Raw genomic sequence first — 15,541 nt, forward strand, 5'->3', positions numbered from 1 at the left:
TGGAAATGCCGACAACAAGGCCCCAGCTATACCTCAAAATACAGTACATGAGAAACAAAAGATCCATGACCCCGAAATGAAGTGGGGCTCACCAAATAAACTGAAAAGAGTGTACTGCTATCATTGATCAATGCTGCCTGCTGTAGAACCACCTGCATCCAATAAAGATGCCGCGCCCCCGGCAAAAAGGGACGTTAGCACTGTCGAATAGCACTAACATGTATAGCAAAAAGTTCTCTTCCAAAATAGAATGCCCATATAAGAAAAGGCAACATATAGACACAGCAAGTCACAATCAACAATATCCAAATGTCTAGTTAAAACATAAAAATTTTCAAAATACGAACTTCACATACAATTTTGTTTTTTGTTGGGAGATCATTAGCACCGATATTCCATCATCTTTGTTAGCACGGAGTCCGATCACACCCGATCGGCTAGGCCATCTTCTCACGGACAATGTGGTTTGATAGGTGATGAGAAAGAAAGTTGTTACTAAGAGTAGTACCACCATGCGCGCAACAATTATGCCGTGTGGGTTGATCTTTTCCATTCCACAATTATTACCAGTTCATCCCAATTAAGGGGAATAATATCACAATTTCATCCAAATTAAGGGAAATAACTAGAATCCACCCCTACACCAGCACGTGTAGTTTCAGGTGTGGGCCTTATGACCCACCCTTACTCAGTTTTACTAATGATGCTCCCAAAAATATTTTTATTTGATTTGAATTGCACATAAAGGTAACATAAAAACAATTGTACTCACCTCAACATATTTCATATTGTATAAATTCTCATTAGTATTTCCAGTCATTCATAACGACAATCTTTACTTGGCTCATTTGGCCATTCACAAGATTCTTTATTCCTGGTACGATGGCCGTATTTCATATTCCACACTATCGCCTCTTTCAATTTCAAATATTACTATCAAATATTAACATATAGAAAATTTCAGAAATCATATACTTCAAATCCATTTGAAATGGGAACTTCAAACATAAATGGTTTCTTCCCAAAGAATGAGGCATACCAACCAACAATAGAAACACACATGAAAAATCATAATCAATCAATACACTATTTACTCTTGAAATACTCTTCCCCAGAAATCACAATGTACAATTTTAACACATGAGTATATAGAACTCGAATCATAATGGATATATTTATAAACCAAAGCATTAGTTAAGACAGCCACTTATGGGCATGAATTGAGTACAAAAGCTTTTTGGCAATTCTATTTTTCGAAATCGTTTTTAAACAATTGAGTCGAGGCTTATTTCATATTCTTATCACATCCTCTCAAACCATTTGCACTATTAGCCTCAATCATAACTTAAATTCTTGGCACGTTGGCCACACTCTATATCCCCAATTCACTTATTTCATCTTCAAGCATCTTTATAGATTCTCAACCAAAAGACATTTTCAATCAAGATATTACGTACATTTATGAACAATTAAGAGTCTTAAGAATATTGAGATTTTCTCACATAATATGGTATCATAACCTTCATTTGGAACACGACTCAAAGGCATAGCATTTTAATACACAAATCATACTCTGAACATCTATCTTTCGACATAAGGCTCATTCGGAATAATCAAATTTATAGGGAATAACCCGGAATATAGAAGTTAGGAATCTTGAGCCAATCATACTTGATCATATGAAAACATTATGGAATTTCGATTCTAAGAGAGAAAGTTTAGCCAACATACCTTGATGGAGCCCTTTAGTGATATTAAAACCACCAACTACTCTTACAACTTCAATCTACATCAACATAATTCAATGGGACCAATATTAGTAATCAATTCCATAATTTAGGTCATTTGGGCATTTTATCAAACATCTAGTAGGCATGAATCTCTACATCTCTTAACCGTAGAATTAGTTCATCCAACTACTTCCATTTACCAATAATTTATCCCACCATCATTCTTAAACAATTCTTAACTTCCAACATCACATACATGACCATCCATCCACACCCAACCAATAAAATTCCATCAAATAATCACCTTTCCATCACTACAATGGTTATGTATTTAAATTGGGAACTTATGGCTTCCAATCACCATATCCTAAGTTATAACACATATTCCATACATAAATAATCCCCATATATTAGTTAGAGGTGGTAGACATACATCTTGTAGTGAGACTCATAAAAATCCCAACTTGTAGTGTTCTTGACCAATTTGGGGATTTAAATAAAAATCTATGGATCTTCAAGATTAATCCTTGTTAATACAAGTGTTTAGGAGTAGTAATCAACTCAAAATTACTCCAAAATATTACCTTGGTTCATGGGAGGGAGGTGTTGGGGGGATTTCCTTTGATATACAAGCCCTAGCTCAAAGAAATGACTTATCTCTCTCTTTACCCAGTCTTGGGGGTATTTAAGGGGTTTCTACGTGCGCGGCCTCGGATTTGGCCGCGGATTGGCCACGGATTAGAGGTAGAAACTCTCAAATATGCGCGACCGTGGATTTGGCCGTGCATCTGGCACAGGTCCAGTAAACTGGCCATAACTTTCTGTAAACATATCCAAATGATGAACGGTTTAAAGCGTTGGAAACTATATTCAAAGGGATTTAATTTGATAGGTAGATAATCACCTAAGTCATTATATTGAGGGAGTTCTATTCATTTGAAATTGGGTCTTGTGCCAATTGAAACATCCTTTCCACTTAATGTGTCCAATTTGTTTCACACAAGTTCTTGCCATTCCTAAAACTCCTAAGTATGTTCCAACACACCTTAAACATACATTATCAATTCAACATGATGTGGTTCTATCCCATAGGTCTCCTTTAATACTCAAATATGTTACTCCCAAATACCGTTGGCACACTTTAAAAACTTAAATTAATAGGAAATTTTTACGGGGACTTACATTCTCCCCTACTTAGGATCATTCGTCCTCAAATGAAGAGTAGAGTCCGTCCCAAAACCCGTAACATAACTCGACTCTTCCTTCAAACATTTCAATCCCCCAAATTTGACTAACTCCAAAACTTTTTAGAAATTTCAGGAGAGTCTCCCCTATAATTGGGCCTAACCACCTGCTAGAGAATCACCAAAACCACCCTAACAACATATCCATAACTTAACAAAGCATCACAGTATATTTCAACAATACTGATCTCAATATTAAGGGTATTACATTAACATAAGTGGTATCTAGACATGAGTTGCACATATTTAAATCATAACATATAACAAGTACCCTTTTGAATCACAACCATTTGGTTATACAAGCAAGTGAGAATACTTCCTTTACTTTGACGGAGGCAGATCTCAATTTTCGAACTTATCTAACAGGGATGACAGCTAGGTATCTCTTATAAGCAAATTACCCATTAACTTCACCTTCAATAGTTTCCACCGGAATGATAGGCAATGGATTTCCAACAACCTTTTGGACCCTAAATACATGATGCATCGGGTGCATGGGGGACAACGATGGAAAAATATCATACTCATAGTTCAGCCTATTTTCTTCAATATTCCATAAGGCCTAATATGAGTACACATACTTTACCTTCCTTAACAATTCACCCAATATATTCATAGAGAAAATCTTGAGAATAACCCGTTCACTTTCTTCAACTCTAAATCACTACGCCGAACACCCAAACTAAACCCTTTGGTGACCTCCAACAATTACTCTAAGATGTGATAGCTTTAATATTACCATAAATCTTCCTATCCAATATGTTTGTTCACTGGACGACGCTTCTTCTTTGACATGTTTGAACCTTCAACCCCCATAGGTTACTATAAATATGAACAACGAGGTTCAAAATTGGGCTGGACCTTTTTTTTTCAAGATTCCATAAATGTTCTGAGCATAGTACCTCAGGAGGTTATATCCTAAGAGACATGAAGGTTACTACCAATAGTGCTGACATGGTTAATCATTGTGATGACATCATTGATTCGACAAAATAAGGCATAGAGTTGCCTAGTAGGCATTGATAATATAGGGACCATGTTCATGATTCTGAGATTAAAAAGAAATGAGTCATTTAGACATGTGACATATGAGAGGCATGGTCGGGAGGATAAAGACATTAGCGTCAGTTATTCTTGGAAGACTAAGAGTCATGTAAAGGACATCAACAATTGTTTCATTCCATATGTGCTTTGTTTGGCAATAGTAGGCCTCCAAGATAAATAGCCAAGTACGTGACACCAGTCGCCTCTTAGAATGTAGGGAAAATTGGTTTAACTCGAAATGAGAATATTCTAGTACCCTGAATGTGGTATGGGTTTCAAAATTCATGAAATTGCATTACACTCTTAACATTATCTGACACAAGGAATCTATGTCACAAACCATGGGGTTGAAAAAGAAGTTGAACACTTGTGGGATTATTATCATTCTCACAGCTTAACCCTTCACAATAGTTGATCCTATATGAGAGGATTAGAGATACAACAAACTTATCTTTCGATTCAATATGCTCATCATAAGGCTGCTTAACTTTCAACATCACACAAGTGAAATCATTTATTAGTTAGAGAGAATGAACACTTTGCTGCGAGCTAGACATATTTTTGCCATAATAACTCTCAAGCTGCAATACTAGGCCAATTCATGGGTAACTACAATGCGAGGAACAATGTGAGTTACTCACTGAGGTATACTCTAGGTGGACATAAAATACAAATTGAGATGGGCGAACAAAAAGTTTTTCTTGTGATGAATTTGTGAAAATTTCAAATTTCTTAGAAACTTTATGCAGAGAAGTGAACCCTTTCAATTTACATGTACACGTGTGATAGGTGTTGAGATATGCTCTCATGTTATAAATAGTGAAATGGATTAATGATAATTCTCACAAAGGAGTAAAATGATTGTTCAACCATAGGAGCCACATATACCAGAGAGAAAAAGAGTGGCTCAAGAAGGATCTCAACCCTAGGCTGCTTTACAATGGATTTGATACCACATAGGCAAACTTTATGACCGTGCATGCATAAGCACAAGTGAGCAGATGTTATCCATTTGAATCAAAAGGTTCTGTAAGAAATTCATCAGGTATAGTCCCTTATTGAGAATTTAGGAAAGAAAGTGGGAAGTATTAATTCTAGAGTTATAACTCAATTCAAGGACATAATTATATAGCTCAATTCCACAAGAAGTTGTAAATAAGAAAATTTGTGATCAAGAGGCTTCACGAATACTGCGTCTCATTCTAAGAGTAGGTACATGGAATATTTTGTGATTCAACGTTTTAGTTAAGACCATATCTATGTAGGCTCTTCAATATGGATGTACATATACAACAAGAAAAATAATGCGGTGTACATAATGATATAGCAATGAGTGACTTAATTGGAAATTTTAGACTGACAAAGCAATACCTTAATTGATGACCCTCTACTCCACATCCAAAACATACAATAGTACCATAGTGGCATACCCCCGAATGACATCGCCTATACTTCACACAACGAGGATTAGGCCCATTAAATTGACTCATCCCACCGACCTAATATTTACCCCTTTTGCATAAGTCATAAGAATCCCTCTTATCTTTCCTCCAGGCATTCACGGCGGGAGTAACAAATCCAACACCGGATTGCTGTGTGGGCATTTGGAATCTCCCAAACTTGTCACCCCTAACATGCTGCTGAGCATACTCACCACACGATGCCAAATGTTCCTTCCCGCACATCGGGCAGACCGGGATGGGAACCTAGGGCATTTGTTCTTCTTATTCCCCCTCTTTCCACAACCATAACATATTTCAAGGGTCATCCAACATGTGTCCTAAGTGGAGCTTGCTGCAAATCACACAATCTAGTTCATTAGCACCAACAACCCTCTTTCGTTTCTTAGATTCTCTCACCACACGATCCGGTGGTGCGGTGACATTGGTAGGAACAAGGACACCTCCCTTAGAAACAAGTTCTTCCAATCCCTCCACGGCTCGATGCATTCTCCCTACGAACTCTTGTGTAATCTCCCCCAGAATCAATGGCGCGGTCATACCCTCCTCGCTACATCGAACTCGTGGATTACTCATCTGGAAAATGAGACATGGCGAGGAAATTAGCTTCATATTTTGAACTCTATCGCACGGTATGGAGTATCAAAGAAGTGTGATAATTACTAAATGTCCATGTAGCCTGTTCATTATAGATGTGGTTGACGACACATCAATAAGAAGGAATTTACTAGACACGGCTTCGAGACATCCGAGGATACTTTAAAACCTCAGGCTCTGATACCAAGTTTATCACGCCCCGTACTCGGGGAGCGCGACCGACGCTCAACCGAGAGAACCCGACCGAGCAAGCCTGTTAGATTACCTTCAACTCAAACTCATCCATGAATAAAGAGGAGATGTACTCCATTAATCAACACTGAAAACATTTCATTAATAACTTCCATTTCATTCCCATTAGCAGCTTCATTCATAATTTCTAAAATATGACGAGTTTATAGAATTAATGAAAAACATGATTTCCAAATACCAACATTTCTATTTCAATTCCCCAACATCAAACACAACCCATAACCTGTCTACGGAGCCTCTAAGTAGAATAGAAGAGTAATATAAAAATGCCGACAATAAGGCTCCAGCTATACCTCAAAATACAGTACATGAGAAACAAAAGATACATGACCCCGAAATGAAGTGGGGCTCACCAAATCAGCTGAAAAGAGTGTACTGCTATCACTGATCAATGCCGCCTGTTGTAGAACCACCTGCATCCATTAAAAATGCAGCGTCCCCGGCAAAAAGGGATGTTAGCACTGTCGAATAGCGCTATCATGTATAGCTAAAAGTCCTCTTCCAAACTAGAATGCCTATGTAAGAAAAGGCAACACATAGACACAGCAAGTCACAATCAACAATATCCAAATGTCCAGTTAAAACATAAAAATTTTCAAAATACGAACTTCATATACAATTTTGTTTTTAGTTGGGAGATCATTAGCACCGATATTCCACCGTCTTTGTTAGCACAGAGTCCGATCACACCCGATCGGCTAGGCCATCTTCTCACGGACAATGTGGTTTGACAAGTGATGCGAAAGAAAGTTGTTACCAAGAGTAGTACCACCATGTGCGCAATATGAAGTCTAATCTCTACTCCACATCAAAAACATACATTAGTACCATAGTGGCATACCCCCGAATGACATCGCCTATATTTCACACAACGAGGATTAGGCCCGTTAAACTGACTCACCCCATCGACCTAATATTTACCCTTTTGCATAAGTCATAAGAATCCCTCTTATTTTTCCTCCAAGCATTCACGGCGAGAGTAACAATTCCATCACCGAATTGCTATGTGGGCATTTGGAATCTCCCAAACTTGTCACCCCTAACATGCTACCGAGCATACTCACCACACGACGCCAAATGTTCCTTCCCGCACATCGGGCAGACAGGGATGGGTGTACCCAACCTAGGGCATTTGTTCTTCTTGTTCCCCCTCTTTCCACAATGATAACATATTTCAAGGGTCATCCAACATGTTCCTAAGTGGCGCTTGTTGCAAATTACACAATCTGGTTCATTAGCACCAACAACCCTCTTTCGTTTCTTAAATTCTCTCACCACACGATCCGGTGGTGCGGTGACATTGGTAGGAACAAGGACACTTCCCTTAGCAACAAGTTCTTTCAATCCCTCCACGGCTCGACGCATTCTCCCAACGAACTCTTGTGTAATCTCCCCCAGATTCAATGGCGCGGTCATTCCCTCCTCGCTACATCGAACCCATGGATTACTCATCTGGAAAATGAGACATGGCGAGGAAATTAGCTTCCTATTTTGAACTCTATCACACGAAATGGAGTATCAAAGAAGTGTGATAATTCCTAAATGTCCATGTAGCCTCCTCATTATAGATGTGGTCGACGACACACCGATAAGAAGGACTCTACTAGACACGGCTCCGAGACATCCGAGGACACTTTAAAATCTTAGGCTCTGATACCAAGTTTGTCACGTCCCAAACTCGGGGAGCGCGACCGGCGCTCAACCGAGAGAACCCGACCGAGCAAGCTTGTTAGATTACCTTCTACCCAATCTAATCCATGAATAAAGAGGAGATGTACTCCATTAATCAACACTAAAAAGATTTCATTAATAACTTCCATTTCATTCCCATTAGCAGCTTCATTCATAATTTCTAAAATATTACGAGTTTATAGAATTAATGAAAAACATGATTTCTAAATACCAACATTTCTAGTTCAATTTTCCAATATCAAACACAACCCACAACCTGTCTACGGAGCCTCTAAGTAGAATAGAAGAGTAATATGGAAATGCCGGCAACAAGGCTCCGGCTATACCTCAAAATACAGTACATGATAAACAAAAGATACATGACCCCGAAATGAAGTGGGGCTCACCAAATCAGCTGAAAAGAGTCTACTGCTATTAATGATCAATGCCGCCTGTTGTAGAACCACTTGCATCCATTAAAGATGCAGCGCCACCGGCAGAAAAGGACATTAGCGCTGTCGAATAGCGCTAGCATGTATAGCAAAAATTCCTCTTCCAAAATAGAATGCCCATATAAGAAAAGGCAACACATAGACACAGCAAGTCACAATCAACAATATCCATATGTCCAGTTAAAATATAAAAATTTTCAAAATACGAACTTCATATACAATTTTATTTTTGGTTGGGAGATCATTAGCACCGATATTCCACCGTCTTTGTTAGCACGGAGTCCGATCACGCTCGATCGGCTAGGCCATCTCCCCACGGACAATGTGGTTTGACAGGTGATGCGAAAGAAAGTTGTTACCAAGAGTAGTACAATCATGTGCACAACATGAAGTTCGATCTCCACCCGATCAGCTAGGCCGTCTTCCCACATATGCCGTGTGGGTTGATCTTTTTCATTCCACAATTATTACCAGTTCATCCAAATTAAGGAGAATAATATCATAATTTCATTCCAATTAAGGAGAATAACCAGAATTCACCCCTACACCGGCACGTATAATTTCAGGTGTCGGCCTTATGACCCACCCTTCTTCGATTTTACTAATGATACTCCCAAAAATATTTTTATTTGATTTGATTTGCACATAAAGGTAACATAAATATAATTGTACTCACCTCAACATATTTCACATTGTATAAATTCTCATTAGTATTTCCAGTCATTCACAGTGACAATATTTCCTTGGCTCATTTGGCCATTCACAAGATTCTTTATTCCTGGCACGATGACCGTATTTCATATTCCACACTATTACCTCTTTCAATTTCAAATATTACCATCAAATATCAACATATAGAAAATTTCAGAAATCATATACTTCAAATCCATTTGAAATGGGAACTTTAAACATAAATGGTTTCTTCCCAAAGAATGAGGCATACCAACCAACAATAGGAACACACATGAAAAATCATAAACAATCAATACACCATTTACTCTTGCAATACTCTTCCCATCCTCTATCCGTAGGTGAATTAGTAGGTAAAAATATATTTTTTTCATTTGTGGGTCGGCAGAAAATTTCTCAGGTAACTGTCATGCGGAGTTAGCTGCGGATTTGTTCATGGGGATGTACCTGGGGATATAGTTTTCTTGGGGAATTACCCGGGGATAGTTTTTCATGGTTTTACATGAAAAATATTTCCTGGGGAATTACCAGGGGATTTATTGCTGTGAATATTTTAATGGGGATTTATGTGGGGACTTATATACCTGGGAAAATTGCCTGGGGATTATCTATTGCGGTGCTACTTGGAAATTCTTTAATAGAGATTTACCTGTGATTTATTTACCCTGTAAAATTTCCTAGGGAATATATTGAAGCGGTTTCACCTAAATGTTTCTGTGGCGAAATACCCGAGGATTTAATTTCTTGTGTTATTAGCTGGGGATTTGTGTATTACGAATTTAGCTAGAGCATTTGTATTGGTGATCATTTAGCTGAGGATTTCCGTCACTCTGGGATTTTATCTTTTTTTTTCTTGTATCAGGATTTACTTGCTCCGAGCTTGAGTCATAGTACTGTCTTTGAAAATAACATATGAAATTAATTACTTACTGAATTATTTTTGCATCGATTTGAAATTTATTACCTCTTTATATTTAAGTTTATTATCTTTAATTCTTAAGCTTATTAATTTAGCTATGCATGTATAACTGCGAATAAAAAAAATATACCAAGCTAATAAGAGGGCATGTGAATAAGTTAAAATTAATAGTAAGGAATAATTTTGCCTTAAGACTAACATAAATTAAAATTTATGCTTGGAAGACAATTATCATATTGAAGAAGTTCGATCGTAGACAAAAGTGCATAAGTTTATTCTATGTGCATATTTTTATATGTCCCCAATTAATCGTTTTTATAGTATCTTAGCTAGATCATATTAAGTATTATGGACGATAAATGATCATCGTTGTGTAGGTAATGAATGTGAGGAAGATAGCAATAACATAAACGTAGCGATTTCGAGAAAATCACGGGGTTCACACAAATTTAAGAAACATTTCAATTTGATGTTTTAGAGTCTACAAAATATTTTGTGTAGGAAGAAGTTAGGAATGACTTAGTTATGTTGAAAAATTAATATTTTTGAAAAATAGTTATGTCAAGCTTAGTGAAATTATTTTGGTTTGAACATAATTTGATATGACATTCCCACACAATTGTTTTTTTATTTTATTCGGGATAAACAATAAATTGACAATTATTTTTCATTATTTCGGGATAATTGTTATTCAAACAATTTAATTCTTTTTCAAATAAATATAAATTCTATTTTTATGTTAAATTCATAGATGTTCATAAATAAAAATTTTAAATTTAAAAAGTAATCTTTGAAAGTTTTTACAAATTTTATGGCTATAATCTTACCTTTTAAAAACATTATTCATAATTTACTTCCAAGATAATAAAAGCTTTAATATATATATTTTTACAACTGAAAAAAAAACAACAGAAGCGGGAAACTTAAGCGCCATAGCAAAAGGAAAGGACCAAAACTTTTGGCTTTCAATCCTAGGTCAGGACTTATTGAGAAGACGGCAACACTAAGCTTGGTGTACTCTCTCAAACTTCCACTTGTGATTTTGCTCTCTCCGCCTCCTCCGCCCGCTAAGCTCCGTCACCTCCATTCTTTCTCCCCATTTCTTCTAAATACCCTTAAGCCTCTCTCCTTTTCTCTATCTCTTTATCTAATGATGTTCTCTGTTTATTTCTTCTAACTCTTTCGTGGAATCATAGTTTTAGGCTAATTTTGTTTTTCATTTTGATGTTCAGTTACTGCTTTGGGCAATTTTTGTTTTGTTCATCCCATTCTTTGGCTAAGTGAATGTGAGTTTCTAGGTTTCTTCATCACCCTTGATTTTTATATATATATATTAAGGGATGGAAATTTCTAATTGACAAAAGAAAGACTGAAAATTTTAGTATACAATCTGGCAAACTTTAGTTTTCAAGATGCATATATTTGTCTTGTTTTGGTCGAATTTATGGAATGCTTTCTGGTGATTCCTTTTTATTTGATCTGTTAGTGTGGACTCAGAGATTAATTGTTCGAATTGCACAATTTTGCTAATAGATTAATTTTTGGGCAGCAAGGAATTCCAACACTAACTACTTTATGTCTAGTGCCTAAAAGCTATTATCTATATTTTTAAATATATTTATCTTTTGGTTCAGAAAATGAAAATTCTCGAGCATCGAAAATGGATGGAAAATAGAATTCTTCCCCGTCGAGCGGGGTGTACCGATGAATTTATAAGTGGCATGGATGAGTTTATTAAATTTGCTTGTAGTCAACATAAGTACTTGTCCGAGGGAGTCATAAGGTGCCCTTGTAAGCGTTGTAAAAATATGAAGTACCTGAAACGCGATGAAGTTATTGTGCATATTTTTCAAAAAGGGTTCACACCAGGATATTGGTATTGGACATCCCATGGCCTCCAATTGATTTGAATGAACATGTCTATGCGAAATTTTATTGCGGAATTTTATTTTCAGACTCATCGCACAAAACAAGAAAAATGTTTGGTAAATGAGAAAGCTGAAACTGCTTATGACCTTATGTAAGTGTTACTTCTATTACTTTATTTCGAACCATTATCTCACTGTCAACAGTATTATACGAACAGATATGTCAAGACTTTAAAAATGAACTGCCTTAGTGCCATCATGAAACTAGATAGTAAGTCTAAAGTCTGTTATATCTTACAGATTCCGACTAAGTGATCCATTGGCGAAAAGAGGGCCTTCCTCCTTCTTGTTTGAAGCTCTGTCAAAGAAGCATTCTATTTCGAAAAGGCTTAGGGCTAGGCTAAACCTCCCTCAAAGCCATGAAGTCCCAGAGCTCTTATTCCAAGAACTGGTGATATTCCCTTAACTGCAGATTCAATAGCACCGGTTATGAACCCCCAAAACAACAGGAAAGAGAGCACCATCTAATCAGACTGTCACACCGGCAACGAGAACAATAAGAGCAGATAGTGGAACAGAACTAGCAGCAGATAGGCATTCAGTTAGCTTGAAAACGGACTCGTAGTTAGAAATTAGATGCTTCCTCAACAACTATCTTTAGAATATCCTATCTCTCTTTTCAACGCTTTAAAACGAGCTGAAAGGCTTCTCTTAAAGGCAGAAAAAACTATTTGCTTTTGTTTTGTTTTAAAGAATCTTGATACAGCACTATACACACCTGGGGATATGTTATTAGTTGTTGAAGTTAATGATATATAAAGGCAAGTGTTGTCGTAATTAGTTAGCTTTATTTATAATTTTGACTGATACTTTATGAATAACTGGCCATCAAAGTAGAGTACAATGAGATTCAGCTTATGTTCTTCAAAGTAGAATAACTGGCAAGTGTTGGTCACTCTCTTTGTCTGTTATTATTCTATTTCATTGTTGCACTATTCAGTTATTTGATCATCCTTCGTATTAGATGTTAAAGATCTTCTTTGAATGAGATTGTGGATTTGTTACCAGCTTCATAAAGTCACATTCTTTGCCAAGATTCAGCTTCTGTTCTTGACTCCTTATATTTGAGCAGTTGGTTCACCATTTTTGGGCTCTATGTTATATATTTTTTCTCCTGAGAATGATAGTTAATTCTTGTCCTTATTAATTTTTTTCTCCTGAGAATTATGTTCAATTGGCATTATATAATATCTCAAATAACTTATTTTGGTGCAGAATAATTTTGAAAAAAAGAAACAAGAACTGTCAGCTTCTCAAAGTGCATCAGCTGAGGTAGGAGACACTAATTCAGCAAGCCAATTAACTGAAATGGATATTTGGGTGCAATCTGTTGGTGGAAAGAAAAAAGGAAGGGTTGCAGGCCTTGGCTCCTTGGGTCGATCTTAAAAGCACTTAAGCATTCAACATCTACTTTACCAGGAGAAATTGATGAGATAATTAAATCTCAGGTGCATGCTTCCAATGCTGACTTATATGTTCAGTTGCAAGAAGAGCGTCGCAAAAATAAACAGATGAGGAAAGAATTAGACTTATTGAAAAAGTATGTGAATTTCAATGCATCATCTTCAAATGAGTTATCATCTCAAGAAGAAAATCAAGGATCCGAGAATGAAAGTGACGATGACTCTGATAATGTGAATGAAAGTGGTTCTAACCCCGGTAACGCGAATGAAAGTGACTATAATCATGATTGAGATGTTCATTAGACTATTCACTTTCACATTTGAGATATTTTGCTTTTTGATTAAGGATTATATGATATTAATATTAACGTTATGAATTATGTTTTTTCTTTGTTATAATTATATTAGACATTTGTTGAATGATTATGATAATATAGTTGAATCGTAAGAATATAAGCTAGAATAAAATAAAAATAATATTTTGAAAATGCATAGATTACTTGCGAATTTTCATTGGAAAATATTTTGAAACGTGTCAATTTATAGGGTAATTTACCTGCAAAAATATTTACATGGGGATTTTCTTACCAATATTACATACGGATTTTCCTACGAAAATATCACTTATGGATTTTCTTGGGGATTTCAAATAGTTCTTTTGTTTCATTGGAAATTTTTACACGGTGATTTACCTGCGAATTATTACTTGGGAACTTTGCTGGGGTTTTACATGCAACATTTTCATGGGAATTTTCTTGCGAAAATGTGCTCCTGCGGATTTCACCTCAAAATTTCCTACGAACTTTCTTAAGGATTTTCATGGGGAACTACCAGCGGATTTCTTCCTACAAAAATTCCCAAGAAAAATCCTTTTGTTACGAATTTTTATGAAAATATTATTGCGATTGTTTTGAGATTTTTCCCTGATAAATGTGCAAGTTACGTGGGGATAACAAATGCCCAAGTAATTTACTTAGGGATATGTTAATTCCTAGGTAATAATTACCTACAGAGATTTTTCCAACAGATTTATTTTGGTAGGAAATTCCGTAGAAAATCAAAGTACCTGTGGATTTCTTTATTTTATTTCTTGGAAAATCCCTAGGTAATCTGCCTTTTTCTAGTAGTGACTGTTCAAAATTCGGAAAATATTCCAGCGTAATATACTGGAATTCCAACATAATATATAGGAGTTCCAGCATAATATACTGGTCCAGTATAATATGCTGAAAGTTCATACACGGGTGCTTCAATCTTCAATATATTATGCTGAAACTTTTCGTGTGTTGGAGTTCCAGCATAATATGCTGGAAGTTCATACACATCTGCACCAATCTCCAGTATATTATGCTGGAACTTTCCGTATTGCAGCAAAATAGTGGTTATTTTTCAATGAGTTTGCAAACACTGGCTATTTTTTAATTACCTGTCCGAAAACTGGCTAGCCCGTTGTCACGACCCAATTTTACCTATAGGTTGTGATGACACCCAACACCACCGCTAGGCAAGCCAACTAGTGAATTAAACGTGCATTTCTTCTTCTAATAAGTTTCCGGGTAATTAAACTTTCCTCAGTTGCAAGATTTAAGAAGATAAAAGGTTTAAATGGATAAAACCAAGTAATGGTTCAAAACCACAATTCTACTAGTGTGTGTGCCAAGACCTAGTGTCACAAGTATATGAGCATCTAGTAGATTATACAAACTTCTAACCACTGTCTGAATATGAAATTGACAGAATACAAAAATACAAAAGAGAGAGAGACTCTAGGGTTGCAGGACGACTCAGGAAGCAACTCACCACTAGGCCTCGGGATATCGGGGGTACGCGCCGGAAGGACCACCTGAAGCACCTGTCTCAAATCCTGCACAAAAAATGCAGCAAGTGTAGTATGAGTACATAAACAACGTGTATCCGGTAAGTATCAAGTCTAATCTCGAAGAAGTAGTGACGAGAGGTCGACTTCGACACTCACTATGGGTTAATAATATAAAGATAAAGATATTTAAATAAACATGGTTTATGTGAAAAGAAATAATTTCCTTAACAAGTACAAATAAATAATTCTTTCATAATTTAATAATTTTCAATAAATCGTTTATCTTCACAAGCTGCAATAAAATGTCAAAGCATCGTGTAATTATTATTATT

General features: G+C 36.3%; 1 long non-coding RNA gene across 1 annotated transcript; it reads left to right on the forward strand.

Moving 5' to 3' along the window:
• The first annotated feature begins 10,982 nt into the window (after positions 1-10,982).
• LOC108946226 (uncharacterized) lies at positions 10,983-13,810 on the forward strand. The gene is made up of 2 exons (XR_001970516.3): positions 10,983-11,345; positions 13,203-13,810. It is a non-coding gene; the product is annotated as an uncharacterized lncRNA (long non-coding RNA).
• Positions 13,811-15,541: the final 1,731 nt, after the last annotated feature.

Source organism: Nicotiana tomentosiformis, chromosome 6 (genome assembly GCF_000390325.3).
Source record: "Nicotiana tomentosiformis chromosome 6, ASM39032v3, whole genome shotgun sequence".
In the NCBI taxonomy this organism is placed as follows: Eukaryota; Viridiplantae; Streptophyta; class Magnoliopsida; order Solanales; family Solanaceae; genus Nicotiana; species Nicotiana tomentosiformis.